We start from the raw sequence: 12,660 nt of genomic DNA on the forward strand, positions 1-12,660 counted from the left end.
TAGGACTAGTTCCATTAGTGATTGAGTACAACTAGCGAGAATTGAAAAATAAATAGAACTTAGAAAGACTGACTTAGAAAGAGAGATATTAACAAGTGAGGAAAGCAATAGGGAAAGAGAGGAAAGAGATGGAAAGATGAAAAAATTCAAAATGAAACATGAGTTCCGATTACACAAACTGAGTTGATGAGATGTGAGGCTGACTCAAAGGGAACTTCTCTTAATTTTGATTTGGTGAATAATTCTCAATTAGTATCCAAATTTAGTGAGGAGGGAGTGAAGATGCACTTTGTGTCCTTTGAGAAGATTGCCACAAATCTGAATTGGCTGAAAGAACAGTGCTCTGTGCTTCTACAAAGTGTTTTGGCAGGGGAAGCTTTAGAGGTGTCTTCAACTCTTTGAGCAGAACACTCATGTGCTTACTAGGAAATAAAGACTCAATGTTTATGAGTTGGTGCCAGAGGCCTACAGGCAGAAATCTAAAAACTTGAGAAAGAGAACAGGCCAGATCTACTTTGCTGCACTGGGGGATTCTGTGATACTGGCAAACTTTCACTTTCCTTGTGACTGTCACTTTGGACAGTAGGAAAACTATAGGAGGGTTATCCTGCTCTCCTTTTGTCTGATTTTTTCTCTTTCAAACAAATTATCTACATGACACTGATAGAGTGTCCCTCCAGTCTTCACTAGATATATGAATGCACCTAGTCTCTCTACAACAACTCCAATCACATACTTTTCCTTGCCATCTCATCCATTTTTCACAGTGACTTTCTAACTAGCACTGAGCTATCTTAAGTTTCATGCCTTGTGTATCATGACTAATCTTCACTTTGTCTTGCTTTTCTCTTAATTTGCTATTGACTTCAGGCTTAAGCAAACTAAACCTTAGCCCTTGGAGCATGTATGACCTATAACTCATAAGTGAGCAACCAGTTGTATGTGGGGTATTCTGCAAGAAAACATAAAATTGTCAAGCCTTTGTCGAAGGGAAACATGGGAATCACTGCCTCGCTTAGCACAAAACAAATACATTTGCAAAGACCTCTTCACAATCTGTACACTTCTTTTTACAGCACTATTTATGCAAGGTGATATAGTGGTAACAGAGTGTGTTTGATTGCATTTTTACTCAGAAATATTTCAAACTCTTCTGAGGTAAACTGTGGGTCATTGTCTGACATCAACACCTCTGGCAAACTAACTTCTCAAAACCTCAATAGTTTTGGCACTTGTGGTATAAATTCAACATTTATCCAATTGCTACAGTTATCAGCCAAAAAAAGGTACTCTTTCTCTTCCACTTTAAAGAAATTGACATGTACTCATTCCCATGGTTTTCTTATGTTTGAGCATAGAATGTAGGGAACTTTGAGTGGATCATTTCTCATTCTGAGACACATTCCACAACTTTTCACTAATTTTCAATATCTCTGATATCCTTTGGATATCAAAAATAGCTTCTTGTTACGGCTTTCATATGGACTATCCCTGTGTGGTCTTGCTGTAGTTCCTCTAACAATCTCTTGTCCAAGCTTTGGAGGAATAATGACTCTTAAACCCGATAAGAGACAGCCTTGATCAACATTCAATTCGTTTCAACATGTGAAAGACTCCTGTCATTTCTCATTGTCACACTGTTCAGGCCAACGATTTATGACATAATTGGATACTTTACTGAGCATTACATCCCTGTAAGTTTCTTCTCTAATTTCTCTGGCAGACACTGGCATGTCATTTGTGTATGTAAAGTAATTCACAATTAACTCTGTGGCGGAATGATTCATTCTTCATTGGAAATCTCGAAAGAATTTCCACATTAGCATGATCTGGTGACTTATGATATTTAATATCGTACAGATGGGTCATCAAAATCAATACCCAACTCTGCAGCTGTGCTGCCACTAGAGATGGTACCTACTTTCTTGAACCAAATACGATGTTAAGCGCTAGGTGGTCAGTTAACGAACTGAATGTCCTACTGTACAGGTGTTTGTGGAACTTTGTAACATCATATATGATGGCCATTGGCCCTTTCACAACTTATGAGTAATTTTGCTCAGGCTTTGTAAATGAATGTGAAGTGTATGCTAACTCTTGCAGTGAGGCATTCCATGCTAAGACCAGTAGTCATTTGGAACAGCATCGATAGTCAATAATTTCTTCAGTTCTTCAGTTGCCTCTGGCACTCGACAGTGCACTCCCAGGCGAATCCATCTTTAAGCAGTTGATTCAATGGGGCAAATATGTTAGTTAAGTCAGGGATGAACTTAGAATTTCTAATACACGACAATCCCAATGAATGTTCCAAGCTCTTCTTTGTTCTCTGGTCTCTTTGCCTTCAGAATCCCCTCAACCTTCGAACTTCTCCTGGGTTAGGTAGATGTCTTCGCCATCTATTTGGTAACCCAGGTATATTACACTTGACACCATGAAGTAACACTTGTGTTTCTTTTGCTTTGATACCATACACTTGAAGTCGATCTAGGACTTTGTTCGCTTTGCATGTGTGGTTTTGAATCCCACCTTTGTTGCCATCTTTCTGTGATGATTTGGACTGGAAATAACTCACATGGAGCCTTTACTTAAATGGCCATGTTGTCACACAGCCTTTGTTCACAACTCTCAACTGAGTGGGCAGTGTCACACTATGATCAGCTCTTACAATATACTACAATGTGGAAGTCATTTGTGACTTGGATAAGAGCTGCTTTGATACTGTGGTAGGGAGAAACATGATTGATGGGATTCAAACACTGAATTCCAGGAAAGATGAACATGAAGTTGAGAGTTGGGAACACATTCAAAGATTTTGCATAGGAAAGGGAGGTTGGAGATGGGGCAGTAGTTTGCCAGGATGGAGGGGTCAAGGATTTTTTCTTAAGGAGGGTTAATGACAACCAATTTGAAGGAGATGGGGATGGTACCCGAGGAGAGATAACCATTAACAATATCGGCTAACAAGGGAACCAGGAAGGAAAGTTGAGTGGTCAGTAGCTTAAAGGGAAGAGGATCGAGAGAGCAAGAGGTTGGGTGCATGGACAAGATTTGCTCGGAGAGGGCATGAAAAGAGATAGGAGAGAGATTAGAGAGTGATACAAGTTCAGGGCTAGGACAGGAGGGAGCTTTCAAGGAAATTCGGTCTGGCGGGCTAGAGGAAGGGAGGGAAATGGCAGAGGCAACTGATCAGATGGTGTCAATCTTAATGACAAAGGAATTCATGGGCTCTTTGCACAGATTGTTGGAAGTGAGCAGCAGACAGGGTAAAGAGGCTTAAGAAGACAATTTATAGTTGAGAGAAGAAGCCAGGCATTACTGTTGCATTCCAGGACAATCCTGGAATAGTGAGCAGTTTTAGCAGATAAGAGCAAGATCTGTGTTCAGCTATATCTGATGGTCAATGGTGATTGTCCGCCATACTCATTTGGGTCTGCATCTCTTGCGGATATGAGGGCTTGACCAGGGAGAACGGCCAGGGTGAGAGTGATAGCTTTAATGGAGACGAATACATCAAAGGTGGAGGTGAGGCTGTGGTTGAATAGATCAGTTGCTGTAGAAATGCTGTGGTGAACAGAGAGCCAAAGGCTAAAGATAAAAAGGCTAGCTGGGACTTTGAAAGTGCAGTTGCAAATGAATTGGAGAGTTTTTCCAGGAGCAGACACAGAAGGATGTAGGAAATTAAGGGATTCAGGTGAGTTGAAAGTGGCTGCCACTGATATCAAGGTAGCATTCAATGGAGTATGGCATCAAGGTATCTGAGTAAAATTGGGAATCGGGGAGAAAACTCTCCACTGGCTGGAGTCATACCTAGCACAAAGGAAGATGGTTGCAGTTGTTGGGCGCCAATCACCTAAGCCCTAGGTCATTTCTCAGGAGTTGCCCAAAGCAGTGTCCTCGGCCAAACCATCTTCAGCTGCTTTATCAGTGACCTTCCTTCCATCACAAGGGCAGAAATGAGGATGTGGGTTGATGATTGTGCAGTGTTCAGTTCCATTCACAACTCCTCAGACAGTGAAGCAGTCCATGCCTGCATACAGCAAGACCTGGATAACATTCAGGCTTGGGCTGTTAAGTGGCTCAAAAACTTTGCACCACATAAGTGTAAGTCAATGATATTTCCAACAAGAGAGAACCTAACCAGCTCCCCTTAACGTTCAGCAGCATTAGCATTGCTGAATTATCCACTATCAACATCCTAGGGAACACCATTGAGCAGAAACTTAGCATTTATGTGGGTGGTCCAGTTGTGACTACAAGAATAGGTCAGAGGTTGGAAATTCTGCAGCAATTATCTCACCTCCTGACTCCCTAAAGCCCTTCTATTACCTACAAGATACAAATCAGGAGTGTGATGGAATACTCTCTGCTCGCCTGTATGAATGCACTCCAACAACATTCAAGTAGCTCAACACTGTCCAGGACAAAGCCGCACACTTGATTGGCACCCCATCCACTACCTTAAACATTCACTCCTCCACCACAGGTGCACCGTGGTTGCATTGTATACTATCTACAGGATCCATTGCAGAAATTTGCCAAGGCTCCTAAAATGCACCTTCCAGACCCGTAAACTCTACTATATGGAAGATCAAGACAACAGACACATGGGAACACCACTGACTAAGTTCTTCTCCAAGTCATACACCATCCTGACTTGGAAATATCTCACTGCTTCTTCACTGTCACTGCGTCAAAATTCTGGAACACCCTCCCTAACAGCACTGCAGGTGTACATACACCAAATGGTCTGCAGAAGCTCAAGAAGGGGGCTCACCTTCTTGTTAGGGGCAATTAGGGAAGGACAATAAATGCTGGCATTGCCAATGACACCCACATCGTATGAATGAATAAAAAAAGAGATATGGGGATCAAGAGAGAAAGCGTAGTTGATGTTGACAATCAGTTGCGAGCCTATTGCATGGTGGAGCTGGCTTGAGGGCCCACATGGCTTATTCCTGTTCCTATTTCTTATGTTCTTAACATGATTTCGAGGCCTATTTATTCACATTCATTTACTGTTTGTGGAACCTTGTTCTATGCACAATGGCTGGTGCATCAGTTAATGCAACAACAATGTCCTCATTTCAAAAACAAAGTGTTTTAGACATCTTTAGGACATGATAGATGCAACATATTTTTAAAACATTCTATGTACATTATTTGGTCTTAGCGTAAGTAAAAGAAGTAAATGCGTCAATTGTTTACAAAATACCTTGCAAGTTGTGATGGGCTCCTACATATACATCATTATGATTCTGGGGCAAGTGGGACCTGTACAAGAAGGATGGGTTATACCTCAACAGGACTGGGACTAGTGTCCTCGTGGGGAGGTTTGCTAATGCTGTTGGGGAGGGTTTAAACTAGATTGGCAGGGGGATGGAACCTGGGGGGCAATTCGGAGCACAGAGGAGAAAAACTGGCAGTGGGAAGTATTGAAGTATCAACTGATAAAAAGGATATATCAGAGAGTTGCATTAAGGTTGATAGAACACTTGGAGAGTTTGACAGAATTAGAGTAGGCAACAGTAAGACATTAGATAGGGTCAGAATAAGTAGGAAAGTGAAAGAGCCTAAATCAGGACTAATGTGCATGTTTGTGAATGCATGGAGTGTGATTAATAAAATTGGTGAACTGCAGGCACAGGTTAACAAATGGAATTATGATATTATTGCTATAACAGAAACCTGGCTCAAAGAAGGGCAGGACTGGGCGTTAAATATTCCTGTGTACAAGGTGTTTAGGAGAGTCAGGAAAGGAAGAAAATGGGGATGGAAATGTCAATATTGGTTAAAGATAGCATTACAGTACCTGGGAAGAGATGATGTTCCAGAGGGGTCAAGGACAGAATCTTTCTGGCTAGAGGTAAGGAATGGGAAAGGTGCAATAACATTGATTGGTGTAGTATATAAACCACCAATTAGTGGAAGGGATGTGGAGAAACAAATTTGCAAAGAAATTACAGAGGGGTGCAAGAGTTATAAGTAATCATAATGGGGGACTTCAATTATCCAAATATAAACTGGGATAGGAATAGTACAAAAGGACAAGAGGGGGAAGAGGTCTTAAAATGTGTTCAAGATAATTTTCGACAGCAATATGTTTCCAGTCCAACAAGAAGACATGTACTTTTGGACCTGGTTCTGGGGAATTAGTTGGCCCAAGTGGATCAAATATCAGTGGGAGAGCCTCTAGGGCACAGTGACCATTGTATCATTAGGTTTAGGTTAATCATGGAAAAGGACAGAACAATCCAGAGCAGGGATAATTAATTGGGGGAAAGCCAACTTCGATAGGATGAGAATGCATCTGAGTCGAGTGAGTTGGAATCAAATGTTGGCAGCAAAGATGGTGGCTGAACAATGGGCCACTTTCAAGGAAAAAGTATTGCAGGCAACGTTGAGGTATATTCCCTTTAAGGGGAAAGGTAAGACAAATAAATCCAGCGCGCCTTGGATGACGGGAGAGATAGAGGTAAAGATGAAAAGGAAGAAGTGCGCATAGCACAGATGTCAGGTAGAAAATTTAATGGAGAATCAGAATGAATATAGAAGGGCTAGAGGGGAAATGAAACAAATAAGAAAAGCAAGGAGACAGCGTGAAAGGAGGCTGGCAGTGAACATAAAAGGGAATCCTAAGGTCTTCTATAAGCATGTAAATAATAAAAGAGTGGTAAAAGAAAGAGTAGGGCCGATTTGGGACAAAAAGGGGACTTGCATGTGGAGGCTGGAGAAATAGTGGAGGCGTTGAACAAGTACTTTGCATCTGTCTCTACAAAGGAAGAAGTTGCTACTCAGGCTGAGGTGAGAGTGGAGGTAACTGGTACACTAGAAGAACTTGCAATCAAGAGGAAGATGGTATTGGAAAGGCAACTTTACTTAAAATAGATAAGATACCGGGACCGGATGAGGTGCAGTAAAGGGTACTGAGGGAACTGAGAGTGGAAATTGCAGAGGCACTAGTGATAATCTTCCAGTCTTCCTTAGACACAGGGAAGGTGCCAGGGGACTGGGGAACAGTGAATGTTACACCCTTGTTCAAGAAGGGTTGCAAGGATAAAGCTGGCAACTACAGGTCAGTCAGTTTGACCGCAATGGTAGGAAAACTTGTGGAAACAATAGTTTGGGACAAAATCTATAGTCACTTAGACAAGTGCAGGATAATTAAGGGAAGCCAGCATGGATTCATCAAGGGAAAATCGTGTTTAACTAATTCACTGGAGTTTTTTGAGGAGGTAACAGAGAAGATTGATAAAGGAAACGCTGTTGATGTGGTGTATATGAATTTTCAAAAGGCATTTGACACAGTGCCACTTAAAAGACTTATGAGCAAAATCCTAGGTCATGGAATAAAAAGGAAAACAACACTTGGGTAAGAAATTGGTTGAGTGACAGGAAACAGAGAGTAGTAATAAATGGTTCTTTTTCAGATTGAGGGGAGGTTTGTAATGGAGTTCCTCAGGGGTCAGTGTTGGGAATCTTGCTCTTCCTGATATATATTAACGACCTAGACTGTGGTGTGCAGAGCATGATTTCAAAATTTGCAGATGATACGAAGATTGGAAATGTTGTCAACTGTGATGGGGGTAGCCTTGAACTTCAAAAGGACATAGACATGTTGGTCGATTGGGCAGACAAGTGGCAGATGAAGTTCAATACAGAGAAGTGTGAGGTGATTCGTTTTGTCAGGAAAGATGTGGTGAGACAGTATAAAATAAAGGCATGTTGAGAGAGCAGTTAATAAAACATATAGTATTTTAGGCTTTCTTACTAGGGGCATTGAGTACAAAAGTAAGGAGGTCATGTTGAACTTGTCTAAGACACTAGTTAGGCCTCATTGGAGTACTGCGTTCAGTTCTGGGCACCATACTAGAGGAAGGATATGAAGGCATTAGAGAGTGTACAGAGGAGATTCACAAGAATGATTCTCGGTATGAAGAACTGTAGCTATGAGGATAGATTGGAGAGGTTGGGATGATTTTCCCTGAAGAAAAGAAGGCTGAGAAGAGACTTGGTAGAGGTATTCAAGTTCCTGAGGGGTACAGACAGGGTAAATAGTGAGAAACTGTTCCCATTCAAGAGAACATCAAGAACTAGAGGGCAGATTCAAAATAATTGGCAAATGGAGTAAATGTGATGTGAAGACTTTTTTTTAACCTAGAGGGTGGTTGGAGTTTGAAACAAACTTCCTGAAAGGGTGGTGGAGGTAGGTTTGATCGAGGTATTCAAAAGGGAATTGGATTGCTACCTGAAAAGAGAGAATGTGCAAGGTTATGGGGATAAAGCAGGAGAGTAGGACTAGGTGAAATGTTCTTTCAGAGAGCCAGTGCAGACTCAACTGGCTGAATGGCTCCTTCTGTATTGTAAAGATACTGTGATACTGTGTGATACAACACAGTTGTGGATATTGTTGCTTGTGCAAAATATCTGTCTGAAAATTGATTTGCTTTGTGTTTGAATGACAGCTGATGAGTCAACATCTTATTAAAGTTTTATATTTAGGACACAACAGTAGTATAGTACTTTATCTAATTTAGGAATTAAGTAAAATTTGTAGACCTTGGAGGTTACTGAGGGAAGGAAGGGAGGAAATTGCAGAGGCACTGGCCATAGTCTTCCAATTCTCCTTCCATTAAGGGGCGATTTCAGAAGACTGCAGATTTACAAATGTTGTTCAAAAAGGAATATGCCCAATAACTACAGGTCATCCAGTTTAACATCAGTGGTGGGAAAGCTTTTAGAAATGATATTCCAGGGTAAACATAACAGCCACTTGATTAAGGAAACCCAGCATGATTTCTGAAAGGTAAACTGTGTTTAACTAACTTTATTGAATTTTTTGATGAGGTTGCGGAGTGAGGGTAACGCTTGCAGTTGATCTAGTGTATATTGACTTCCAAAGGCATTTGATTAAGTGCTACAAAACAGGCTTAATTGTCAGCAAAGTTAAAGCCCATGGAATAAAAGGGACAATGGCAGCATGGATACAAAGTTGGCTGAGTGACTGGAAACGGAGTACTGGTGAATGGTTGTTATTTGTACTGGAGGAGGGTATACAGTGGAGTTCGTCAGGGGCCGCTACTGGGATCCACGGCTTTCCTTAATCTATATTAATGACCTGGACATGGGTGTGCTGGGCATAATTTCAAAATTTGCAGATAGCTCAAAACTGGAAGTATTATGAACTGTGAGAATAGTTATAGACTTCAGGCTGGTGAAATTGGCCAATTAAATTTAATGCAGAGAATTGTGAACTGATACATTTTAGGAGGAAGGATGAGGGGAGATAATGTGAAATAAAGGATACAATTTTAAAGGGGTGCAGGAGCAGAAGGGCTTGAGGGTCTATGTGCACAAATCACTGAAGGTAGCAGGACATGTTAACAAAGTGGTTAATAAGGTATAAGGGATCCTCGGCTATTTTTAATTCTTGCATGGGATGTGGGCATCACTGGCAAGGCCAACATTTGTTACCCATCTCTAATTCTCCTTGAACTGAGTGGCTTACTAGGTAATTTCAGAGGACATTTAAGAGTCAACCATATTGTCTAGATCTAGAGTCACAGGTAGGCCAGAGCAGGTAAGGATGGTAGATTTCTTTCTCCTAAAGGGCAACAGCGAACCAGATGGGTTTTACGACAATAGTTTCATGGTCCATTTGGTTACATGGTCAGCTTTCAATTCCAGATTTATTAATTGAATTTAAACTCCACCAACTGTCATGGTGGGATTTGAACCCTAGATCATTAACCTGGTCCTCTGGATTACGAGGGCAGTGACATTAGAACAACGCCATTGTCTCTTTGTAATAAATAAGGCCATAGAATACAAAGGCAAGAAAGTTTAAAAATCTTAAGTGGAGCAGTATGTCCAATATATGAATTCATATAAACATGTTTTTGCATGTTTGATTTTGAATTATCATCGATCTTTTCTTTTCTTGTGATCAAATTCTTCATTGCCCCATTACAGGATTTTGAATGTAAGTAGAAAGGCTCTTGTAGAAAAGTAAAAATTCATGCTCTACTCTATATACGTTGAAAACACTCCTGCCTGATTGTTGTTTTACTGTAGAATACAGTGCATGCAGAACATCAGATTTAAACTAAAAAATTTCAAGTATCTAACCATTTGTCAGGTTCTACTACTAACGTTTACTTCTGTAAACTTTACCCTGCTACCTATGTTTAAACAATCCTTTCGTATAAATAATGACTTACAGTATACAACTAATATTACATTTTAATTTATGAACAAAGCTAGAAAATAGATTGGGGTTTGCCTGGTTTACATAAATTAATTCAGTTGTTTGCTAATCCAATCTGTGCACATTAATAACTGGGAATTTGGTTGTAATTTTTACGAGGAAAACATTCAAGTAATAACTTTCACCGGCATTGCTTCTTCAGTACATTTATGCAAGTAAGTGAAATGATTTTGTTTTAATTCCCCATTGATCATTTTCAGGTGGAACCTTACCCATTGGTTCTGACCTGACAGCGATGCTTAATGGCTTTTCTTTCCCTAGTTACTACTGGTGACCGTCTTCTCTTCTTACCACACCTGCCTCTCCCCGGCCAGCCCCTAGCAATCAGACGCCCTTCCCCCACCCCCCACCGGTTGCTAAGCGCGAGCCCCCTTTGCCCCCTCACTCCGAAAGCCTGGAGACTCCCCACTACGGTGGCCGCTGGCTGCCAAATGAGCCGCGCCGTACGGCGGAGTGCGTGACGTCAACGCCCGTCTCCATCCCCATCTGTCAGCTGCCGTGCCGCTCGGCTCGGCTCGGCTCTGCTCGCTCGCCTCCGTCTGTCGCCGGCTTCTCCCCCGCCACCCCCCCCCCCTCTTTTTTTTCTGCCTTCACCAGGATCCCCTCCGCTCGGGACCTCCTCACGCCCCCTCAAACCGTCAGGGAGCCGCTGATCGCCCTCCTCCCTCCCTCCCTTCCTCTCCTTTCAGAGCTCAGCCAGCGGCGCATTAGGTGAGTGCCGGCGCAGGGCGATCTTCTGGGAGAAGTGGAGTAAGTGGGAGCAGCTTTGGATCTGCCAGTGTTGTTGGGAGGGAGGGGGAGCCCTGGACTAGACTTGGCTTTAAAATGCAATGACCTGATCCATTTTGTCTAAGAAGCGCATGCTTGGCCGAAATAAAAGCTTACTTATTAAATGGCACTCTTGTCTGCAGTGGCGATCGCGAGGAAGTCTGATCGCTTGACAAAAATTCTGATTTTTATTTAGGAAAATGATGTGTTTTTTTAAACTATCCCCTGGTTTCTTTTGGGTGTTTCTTTTTGTTTTAAACCCCGTGATTATGTCTTAATACGGATTTTATTCCATTTCGATCCGCGCCAGTTAAATCCTTCATAGTTTGATTAACGAAATAAAGAAGCGATAAGCGTTTCGTTCTATGTCTTCATTTCCCTTCTTATCCGTTGTACTTAGAGTACAGTCTATGAATGCATTTAAATCATTTTTGCCCTTCATTATCACAGCGTAAAGGCTGGTGTTTGCAGGAGTCCTGGTTGCATTATTAGGTGTTATCCCCAATTCCCTTAAAAAGTTAGTCTTCCCCAATGATTGTACCGCGTTTACCAAAAGAAAACGGTATGAATCGATCAAACTGCTGCAGCCTCATCAATCCATAATTGAATATTCTTTTTGCAAATTGATTCCTTGTCCACTAGCTTTTCCAAATCCGGTCCGTTGCGAGGTTTTGTTAAATATATTGTCTGCATGACATTTTGCTGTATAATGGTACATCAACTTTTATACTGGCCACCCAGACAGTAGGTTACTGTAATTTATAGTTGTGGTTTTGCAAGCGCTATAATGGTAATTTGTAGTGTAGAGAATGATTTTTTTGGGAAGTGTGTGACTGATTTGATAATGAGAAACGGGTAAAGGGATTTTGTTTCAGGGAGATAAATTAGAATGCAGACTCAAAACATAAATATTAGATTTTTAAAAATCAAAAATAAGAAGACCAAGAGTTTGCATTTCTGAAAACAGTCATCATATTAAACTAAAAAAAGGACTTTGTGTATTGAAATAGCTTTTTGGACTTAGTTTCAGTGCAGTCCCTAACTTTGGATTTTGTCTGGGAATACTCATACAGACAACTTAAATAGATTTTTTTCTTCTTCCAGCAATTTATATTTTTTTTCTCCTAAATCAGACTGTTAATACCAGTCACAGGATAGGTTTGTTGTTTGTTCTATACTTCGTCTCACTTTCAGACACAGCCAAGATATGATGTGTACCAGCTCTAAACAACAAAGAGAAAACTTCTGAAAATACATTGGATTAATGCTTTATTATCCATATTCTCAGAAGGATTGTGATTTTTAGGAAGGTAGTTAATACTTGTAATGGAATACAGAGAGGGAGTGTCTTTTTGCAAGCCTTGATACAGAAAGGAAACTTGCATTTATACAGTTGTACAGTCATGTCTCTCAGTTCATTTCAATACATTTCACATTCAATGAACATAAGATTCTAGGTTTCAGTTATTTGAATGTGGTAATGCAGTTATGCACCTAGTTTTAAATCAGAAATAATATAATAAAAAAAAAATCTTCTGAACCGAAGCCTTTCCAATCAGAAGAACACTGTTACTAATTGGCCCAGAACTTGGTAACACGTTGTAAATGGATCTTTATTGATTTATAAA

At 40.9% G+C, this 12,660-nt stretch overlaps 1 protein-coding gene across 3 annotated transcripts in view; it reads left to right on the forward strand.

Annotated features, from left to right (window-relative positions):
• The window catches only part of nol4lb (nucleolar protein 4-like b), a 340,275-nt gene that overhangs the window by 67,879 nt on the left and 259,736 nt on the right, over window positions 1–12,660 (forward strand). The window contains exon 1 of one of the 3 annotated variants that reach the window (XM_041205282.1): window positions 10,850–10,975. The exons of the other annotated variants lie outside the window; for them this stretch is intronic. The gene's annotated coding sequence lies outside the window, so the exon portion shown is untranslated. Of the gene's footprint in view, window positions 1–10,849; window positions 10,976–12,660 lie in introns of those variants that run through there. 3 annotated transcript variants of the gene reach the window in all.

Source organism: Carcharodon carcharias, chromosome 14, assembly GCF_017639515.1.
Source record: "Carcharodon carcharias isolate sCarCar2 chromosome 14, sCarCar2.pri, whole genome shotgun sequence".
NCBI classification, from domain to species: Eukaryota; Metazoa; Chordata; class Chondrichthyes; order Lamniformes; family Lamnidae; genus Carcharodon; species Carcharodon carcharias.